General features: G+C 40.0%; 1 long non-coding RNA gene across 1 annotated transcript; it reads left to right on the plus strand.

Annotated features, from left to right (window-relative positions):
* The first annotated feature begins 395 nt into the window (after positions 1 to 395).
* Positions 396 to 3,489, plus strand: LOC134750696 (uncharacterized). The gene is made up of 3 exons (XR_010128578.1): positions 396 to 483; positions 2,407 to 2,504; positions 3,421 to 3,489. It is a non-coding gene; the product is annotated as an uncharacterized LOC134750696 (long non-coding RNA).
* Positions 3,490 to 9,414: the final 5,925 nt, after the last annotated feature.

Raw genomic sequence — 9,414 nt, forward strand, 5'->3', positions numbered from 1 at the left:
TTTTGTCTTCGGCCCCACTCATGGCTTCCAATGAGCGACAAACTAAAGACAGGCAATAATAACAAGCCCGCAGGGCAGCTTGTGGCGAGCTGTTGGGGAGTAACGACCCCACGGACCCGAGTGCTACCGAAAGTCGGTCAGGGTCTCCGTCTCCGGCGTATTTTTTTTATGTAAAGATATAAATATACTATCTATACATAGTATATCGTAGATAAATTATTTATATAAATTCAATAAATCACTTACGACGTGGTTAAATAATTATAATACTGTATGTAATAATAAATTGTCATGTAATATGAATGATAGTATAAATAAATATGAATGAATAATAATAATTATGATACCTACTTTAATTGGTGATTCGTATGATTTTAGCAGCTCGCCAGCCATAACAGATGACCCACGTATTACGAAACTATATTGGAACGTTTCTCACGAACGATGCGACTACGAGAGGATCCGCTGCTTGAGGGCATACGCGTAAGTACAACATAATTATGCCCTTTTCTAGCAGCTGTTTTTCTCCAAAGGTCATCCGATATCTGATATCGGATCGGGCAATCTGAAAACGCGCGTATTACTGTGGCGTGTCCGCTGCAGGCCCCGCCCAACGCGCCGCTACTCTCTTGCTTTTAAGGGTCCCAGCATTTAAATACCAGTCCGCCTGCAGTCTCTGGTACTATCGGGAGACCCGTTGTGCCAGACCAATAACGTCTTCATACATAAGCGATGAATGCCTGCTGGCAATGGCCTGCTGCCACCTTTACACACTAGCAGCTGAGAGTCGTCAGTTTTCGCCCCAAAATCACGGACTGCCCGGCTGATATCTGTCGACGCTGACCGGAATCGTGAAGCGACCACACACTCTGTTTCCATTTCAGGTTTCGGCCTGATGACTAATACCTTCTTCTTTTGTCGCGACCTTTTCCCATCTACTTGGGGTCGGCCCTCCTTATCCTTCTCTTCCACTGTGCTCGGTCTTGAGCTGTGCAGGCGTCCAATCCTAATTGTTTTAGGTCTTTCTCGACCGTCGTAAGCCAAGCGGTGGGTGGCCTTCCAGGTCCCCGTTTTGTCGTTGGCAAATCTAGGGCTAGCTTTACTATATGGTCCTGGCCGATGACTAATACGTACGAAGAGAGGTATAGGCACTGTGAATGACATCTCGCTTTGTGTGGTAGGGCACAGGACAGCGGATGTCATTCCAGATCTAGAGCAGAGCCCAACTGGGGAAGTACCTCCACCTTACAGAAAACCGCAGCCAAATAACACTAGACCCTACTCATAGTGTTGTGTTCCTGCCGGTAAGTAAGGTTGCCAGAGCTCAACGAGGGAGAGGAGTGTTAGGGTCGGCATCGCGCGTTTAATATCTCCGGTGTTGCAGGCATCCATAGGCTACGGTAACTGCTTACCATCAGGCGGGCCGTATGCTTGATTGCCACCGACGTGGTATAAAAAAAAACCATCAGGCCGAAACCTGAAATGGAACTTTTAGTGTGTAACCTTTTGCGATTAACTGACAGACTATCATCAGGCGAACTGGTAATCTGTGGGCCCCTTTAAAGAGATTTGTCGGGGAATAATACAGATGGCGGAATTGCGAGCGCATAATGATAATGTTTTAGCAGTCTGCACCAAAAAGAGGTTTCGTGCTTAATTATATTGCTGTCCCTCTCGCATAGTGACATGACCATACACATAGTATTTTATATAGATGTGCACCCGTGCGACCGTGAGGGACAGAACATACGCAATGCGACAAAATTAAAAACACGTTTTAACATTACTGAAAACATACCAGAAACAACCTACGTAATTTGGTTGAGTTATATGATGCCCCTCCCCCATTTCATCTCTACATTATTTATACCTCTATGGTTCATGTCATTAGAGTCTCCTATATATTACAATACTCTTTGGTCTCAGAGCCTACCTAGCGCCACCGGAGAGATTTGGAACTATTATTTACAACTGCGATTGCGATCCTTTCTATACCATCCATAGGTACAGCAATAGAATCCGACCAAAAACATTTTCATGTAAAATGTTGCCAAGACGAAACCATAAGGCTCGCACTGTCAAAAAGTTATCAGATCTCTTGTAGAGCTGAGCTTCTAACTGTACATGCCCTAACTTTACAAACTCTACACCTTAGTCAAAATAATTATGTGGTTTTCGTCGCGTCGCTACAAGTACCTGCGGCCGCCTCAATTTTGAGGTTTTTCCATAGTAATTGCCGCGCACCGCCACGGAACGGACGCCTGAATGCGCTTGCGCCGCCTTGCGCGTAGTAGTCGCGTTTTGTTAGGGAGTGAATTTTCTGTACCTAGCACTATTTTATTTATTATTCTGTGCCTTAATTTAAGTTTTGTAATAACACGTAATAATGATGTTGTTTTGTTTCAGTACTGGGGCCGTTTGCGCTCGGACCCTTTATTATCAATACTACAGCTTCCCTAATTATTGTGCGCTAGAGTATCATAACTGTATCGAGAGATACGAAGGTAAACTTGTACAATGGACTGTGTGTGTGTGTGTGTGTGTGTGTGTGTGTGTGTGTGTGTGTGTGTGTGTGTGTGTGTACGGTAGTTCTATTAGTTCTGAGCGCGTGCTCTATCGATCCTACACGTTGGGAGGAGCTCGCTGCGAAACGGTCATCTTGGCGGTCTACCATCTTCGAATCCATCAAGTCGTTTGAGGAAAACCGCCTCACGACGTTAGATGCAAAACGACAATTGCGCAAGGAAAGACCTAAGCCCTCCTACGTGTATACGTACAATGCGGCCGGTCAACTACTGTCGTGAGTGTAAAAGAGTTTTAAGAGCAAGTTTGGCCTGGCCAGCCACATAAGAGCTCATGAGAGGGAAAAACCTTGATTGTTGAGGTCGCCGTCATCGAAATCGATGTGGAGCACTATATACTCGTAGTTAGTTATTCTGTGGCTGTGCTCAGAAGAATTGTTTGACATGATGCCAACGGCCACTTTCTATCGCCGCATCGCTCGCCATCGGCAGGGTGTTCATCCTCACACCCTAGAACCTAAATGGTCGCGTACTGTGCGGTTTAAGAGGAATTTCCTCCCGCGGAAGCTTCGTCTGTGGAATGAGCTCCCTGCCGAGGTTTTCCCGAGGGGTTACAGTATGGGGTTCTTCAGAAAAGGAGTGTAAGGTTTTTAAAGGGTCGGCAACGCTACGGTAACTGCTTACCATCAGGCGGGCCATATGCTTGTACACTAACATCAGAACCAACATTTGAATCTTACCAGTCAATTCGAACTAGCTAAGTAAATTTGATCATCCTTTCTTTTCTCTCATAACACAATTTTCTCACAGTGACAAGTACCTATCACCTTCTGTTCTATCACCTAAAAGATTACACCCTGTATAGAAATAGAACACTTAACTTTGGAATAAATTTCAGGTATTTGGACGATCGCTTATATGGGTATTTGTACAGAACTCGATATACATAAAGATATTTTCGTTGGTAAGTACATAAAAGTACCTAATGATATTTTTATGGCGTTATTTACTGTACGAGCTGAACGTAGTCGCGAGTTCGAGTCTTGCCTGCCTGCCAGGTCATTTCGAACGAACACTTATATGAGAATGATATCTAAATGACATCATTCTAATATCATTCTGATGTCCACCTACGTTCGAAATGGCCTGTGAATTTTTACAAAGGATTGTGTTAGATAAAATGTAATAGTATTTTATACAATCGTGATATAATAGAGAGCTTTTCAGTCGAGTACCGTGTTTAGGCCACGAAGCTTGCTGAGTGGCCTAATGATGGTACGAGATTGAAAAGCTGATGATATCACTATTGTATACAGTAGTTTTTCTACTATAAAACCTAAATAATCAAAGAAAATTAGGTAAGTATCTCAGTAGTACAAAACACATCAACGCGTGCATAATATATGGCCACCAATGAGGATATAATAAGATAGAGCGGTACTGTCATAGTAAATTTTGTAACCACTGTAAATTCACTGCCATCTATCGACATACTTTAAAACTAAAAATGAAGATTTAAAGAAATACGTTAAAATGTATTTAAATATGGATAAATTATTTTTTTATTTGCATTTATTATTTTTATATGATTTTGACCCATGTTCTTTCACTGGTATGCGTTAAAATTATAAATAACAAACGAAACAGTCAACGCCCTCTATACGAGTGTAGGCCAAAACTAGTGGCGCCATCTGATCGAGAGTCAAATTTTCGTGATTTTCGAGGCACGTTTTTTCCTTAGACTGCATCCATCTATTACGGAGTTATATCTATCTTTGATGGCCACGAAGCTTGCTGAGTGGCCTTATATAGGTACGAGATTGAAAAGCTGATTATATCACTATTGTATACAGTAGTTTTTCTACTACAAAACTTAAATAATCAAAGAAAACTAGGTAGGTATCTCAGTAGTACCAAACGCATCAACGCGTGCATAATATATGAATAGGGATTCTCATGAAATAGTCGCGCGATGGTGTCTTTTCCACTGGATCGCGGCGCCACGTGATTGGTCAAATTCTTTTTAGTTCACTAAACCGTTTCGAAATGAATAATATAGTTGAGTTGGGAGCCCATACATGAAAAGTACCCAATTACAGTTTGGTATACGAAATCTTAATTCAAATATTACAGTCGACGAGTAAAAAAAAAATTTATATACGTTGTCGAATTTATGCTAGTACTATATTACCTACTTTCGATATGGTTGTGTGTGGTAGCTATGTATTTTAAAAACCGGACAAGTGCGAGTCGGACTCGCGCACGAAGGGTTCCGTACTATTACGCAAAAAACGGCAAAGAAATCACGTTTGTAATATGGGAGCCCTACTTAAATATTTATTTTATTCTGTTTTTAGTATTTGTTGTTAATGTTGTTATAGCGGCAACAGAAATACATCATCTGTGAAAATTTCAACTGTCTAGCTATCACGGTTCATGAGATACAGCCTGGTGACAGACAGACGGACAGACAGACGGACAGTGGTCTTAGTAATAGGTTCCACTTTCTCTTTGAGTACGGAACCCTAAAAATGTTGTAAGTTGCTCTACTTATTACATTAAATTTAAAATTTCTTTTCAGATTTGTCATATGCACAAATGACAAACACTTCATTTCTGACACAAATGTACATTGGCGACTCTGGCGACCTAACGAATGTCGGCTGAGTTCCAACTCAGCCCCCACCCTGTTTACGAAGGTGTCTATGGGGTTCCGTGAGTGCCCTTGTCTAATGAGTACTCGTGACTTAATCCTGGGCGGACATACATTGCGCCCGGAGGAGTTAAAGTCTCTCGAGATCAAAAAGATCCTGCAGCTGTTTGAAGTTGCAGGTTTGGATCGAGAGTTGTAGTAGATGGCGATCACAATAGATCAGGGATGGTCGCACTGATCCATAGGCTTTGGAGCCTTATATAGCCCCTAACACAAAGAAGAAGAAGAACACCCCATAGACACTTTTAGACAGGGTCACTACCTACTAGGCTAAGCAATATCGGCTGATCAAGAATACCTCGAGAGTTCATCATCACCATATCAACCTACTTAAGGTCCATGAGATCCCAGCGCGCAAAAGTTGTTTGCAGAAATCGTGAAGCGTCTGGTTGATGCACAGAAAACCGCCTTGTTGGTCAACATTTGAAAATTTGTAACTAGCAGTCACATAATAGTAGTTTATGTGACTGCTACATAATGAAAGGCATTAAAACTCGAGTGTGGATTTATGAAACGAACGAACTGAGTTTCATAATAGAATCACACGAGTGTTTTAATGCTTAATTATGTACAGTTACATACACTGCTTTATCTACACACATATTATAAACTTTCTATGATATATTCACTAACCTCATATTACAGCCGACATTGGGGCATAGTTGCTGTCTTGCGGAATTCGCGGATATGAGGTGGCGTCTCCGAAATATCTTTATCGCACATTTTACACGTAATTTTTACTAGTTACTTTAAAAACAACAAAATAAATTATTTTTTACTTACAAACTAATTAAGTTTTCAAGCCGTGCTGCGCAAGCGGGTGGCGTCCCTGGGCGAACGCGTGCGGGGCAGTACCAACACTCTCCTGAAGGTGATCGCTGAGAGGATGGACAACCCTATCCTCGCTCACTGGATGTCAGTGCATGTCAATTGTAATTATAATTATACTTTCTACTAACACACCTAATATAAGTTATTACTAACATAATATGGATTATTTGTATCTGAAATAAATGCTTTCATTTCATTAAAAGATAAACTGCACGTCAAATGGCGGCAAAGAAAACTTTTTTCACGCATGTTACGCATCCGTAGTTTTTTTTTATTCAGAGGCAAACTAGAGTGGGGGTCGATTGCCATATCGCTCGATACCAACTAACAAGCGAGATTTGTCAAAATTGTATGCAATTGACATTTCATTTCGAAGAAAACGTCATCTCGATTGATATTAGAATAGAGGTTAAATCAAATTTCTTTGTTTTTCAGAGATGTTCGAAATTTGAATGAAATAATATTATCGAAGTCGAAGTTATTATTTAGCAATAATTAATATTTTCACAGATAAAAAAAATGCTGTAACAAGACAGTTTATCTTAATGTTGGCCATTATTTACGGATTTTGAAGGCATCATAGAGGGTTTATGATATGTGTGTTGATAAACTACTATAATAGATAAATATTTTTATGGAACATATTAAAAGCAAACCATATACCACATAGCAGTAAGAACGTAATTGTAGAAAATTTGTAAAATTTGGCAGGTGGTACTGGTGGTGGTAGCCACCCCTAAATTCGATACTATAGACCATAATCTATTAATTTCCAAACTGGCTTTTTATGGTTTTGATTCTCTTACCCTAAAATGGTTTTCTAGCTATTTAAACGGTCGGCTGCAAAGAGTAAAACTAAATACTGAGAGTGGTTCTAGCCAGCTTTCTGAAGCTTCCCTTGTCTCCCATGGTGTTCCCCAGGGTTCAATATTAGGCCCAATCTTATACATCCTATATAGTGCAGATATAATTAATTCTATTCAGAACTGTAAATATCATATTTATGCTGACGACCTGCAGGTGTACTTGCCTGTCAAGCCTATTGATACTCCTAGCGTAGTCAATAAAATCAATGACGATCTGGAACGGATAATTCAGTGGTCCAGCCGAAATAGTTTGGTTTTAAACCCTCTCAAGTCAAAATTTATAATATTAGGCTCTGATAAGCAAAGACGTGATATTAACAATTGTAACCCTGTTATTAAAATCGGCACGGACCGTATTGATCAGGTCACAGAAGCTAAAAACCTAGGCATTCTTATGGACGGTAAATTAAATTTCCATAACCATGTGATAGACATTTCAAGAATATGTTTTTATCGACTTAAGATACTATACCAAGTTCGTAAATATTTGTCAACTGATGTTAGAATTGCTCTTTGTGAATCACTAGTCTTATCAAAACTGAATTATGCAGATACGGTTATAGGAAGATGTCTTCTATACAAAACAAAAAAGCTCATACAGCGAGTGCAGAACGCATGTGCTCGATTTTGTTTTGTTATATCGCCCAGAACTCACATAACTCCTTACCTTAATAACAGCGGGCTGATGAACATGGAGTCACGTCGTTCATTGCATTTCGCATGTATGCTATTTGGCATTATTAAGTCATTGACACCCCAATATTTATCAAAAAAATTGCAATTTTCTCAGAGTCATGTTAGAGAAGCTACTCGTATTATCTGCCCACGGCACAATACAACTGCATTTCGTGGTAGCTTTTGATATTCTGCCACGAAATGCTGGAACAACATACCGCCGCCCATAAGAAACACACATTCCATTTTGTCTTTCAAAGTAGAATACAAAAAGTATATTCTGAATTTGCAGAAATCTGCTCAAAGAGTTGATCACTTGTAAGTGCCAACCTTTACTCTAATAAGTCTTACAAATATTATTATGTTATTAAATAAGCCATATATTAATATATACTTAATAAGTCAAATTGAAATAGGTACCTAATATTTATTTGTAATATCTGTTCTGATCTCAATTTAGTTTAACCAATGTTAGTTAAGTTTACGTGCTGACGCGATCGCTTGGACAGGTCTCCACGGAAGACCAGCGTCAAGATACCTGAAAGGTAACTTGACATCAAGCTGAGGGGAGACCTTTTCAGTGACGTTTATGTTTTATATTAATAAAAGTGTATTACATATAAGCAATACTGTAAGCGTCCTGAATAAATTTATTTTCTTTCTTCTTACTTTCTTTCTTCTTAAATGTTAATCAAAATTTTTTAAATCAAATATGAATTATTATTTTAGTAGGTAGGGTGAAATAATGAGGTGAGTTAAAAAAAACTGATTTTTGAATCACCCTAATCCTATAGACCTTAAATAAATAAATTATACCGCATGCGGAAAGGTGGGCCAAAATGGTTATACTAAGTAGGTACGGAACACCATAGTTGGTGCAGACCGGGACGAAGGCAGACCGCAGAGGAGATGGCGGGACGACTTGGATGCATTCTACCCGAATTGGGGGGAGAATACCAACGACACGGTCAAGTGGAGAAAATGAGGGGAGGCCTTCTCCCAGCTCCCAGCAGTGGGTCATTTAGTTAGGCTAATAAAAATACAACAGTTTTGTATGATTCACGATCTATATCCCGGTCAATATAAGTCTAATAAAAATATATTATATGTATATGAAAGATGATTTATGAATTTCCCTTTCTAAATAGTCTAAATACACTAGAACCTACTCATAGTGTTGTGTTTCTGCCGGTGAGTAAGGTTGCAGAGCTTGAACGAGGGTGCGGAGTATTAAGGTCGGCAATGCACATGTAACACCTCTGGAGTTGGAGGCGTCCATAGGCTACGGAAATTGCTTATCATCAGGCGAGCCGTATAATTGTTTGCCGTTAGTGCTGGTAGGTGCGTCTTCCAAAACGAAGATTCTTCTTCTTCTCCTAGGGTTTTTACCAGTAATCAGTCCCCTGTGTGTGTACCAATAGATAGCCTTTAAGTATCCAGTGGCCAGCCATATATCTCATTTTTACGGCTGATTAGTGGGTTCAGACTGTTCTGAGTTTCGTATCTCAATAGCCACTGGTCAGCCACAGGCTGACTACTGGGTATTTGATGTATTTCAATCAAATAAAGTCATAATAATGTATATGGCTTAATGACTTAGATTTCATTCGAAAATAAAAAAACCGGCCAAGTGCGAGTCGGACTCGCCCGCCGAGGGTTCCGTACTTTTTAGTATTTGTTGTTATAGCGGCAACAGAAATACATCATCTGTGAAAATTCATCATCTGTATCACGGTTCATGAGATACAACCTGGTGACAGACGGACAGACGGACTGCGGAGTCTTAGTAATAGGGTCCCGTTTTTAC

This window comes from Cydia strobilella, chromosome 20, assembly GCF_947568885.1.
Source record: "Cydia strobilella chromosome 20, ilCydStro3.1, whole genome shotgun sequence".
Classification (NCBI taxonomy): Eukaryota; Metazoa; Arthropoda; class Insecta; order Lepidoptera; family Tortricidae; genus Cydia; species Cydia strobilella.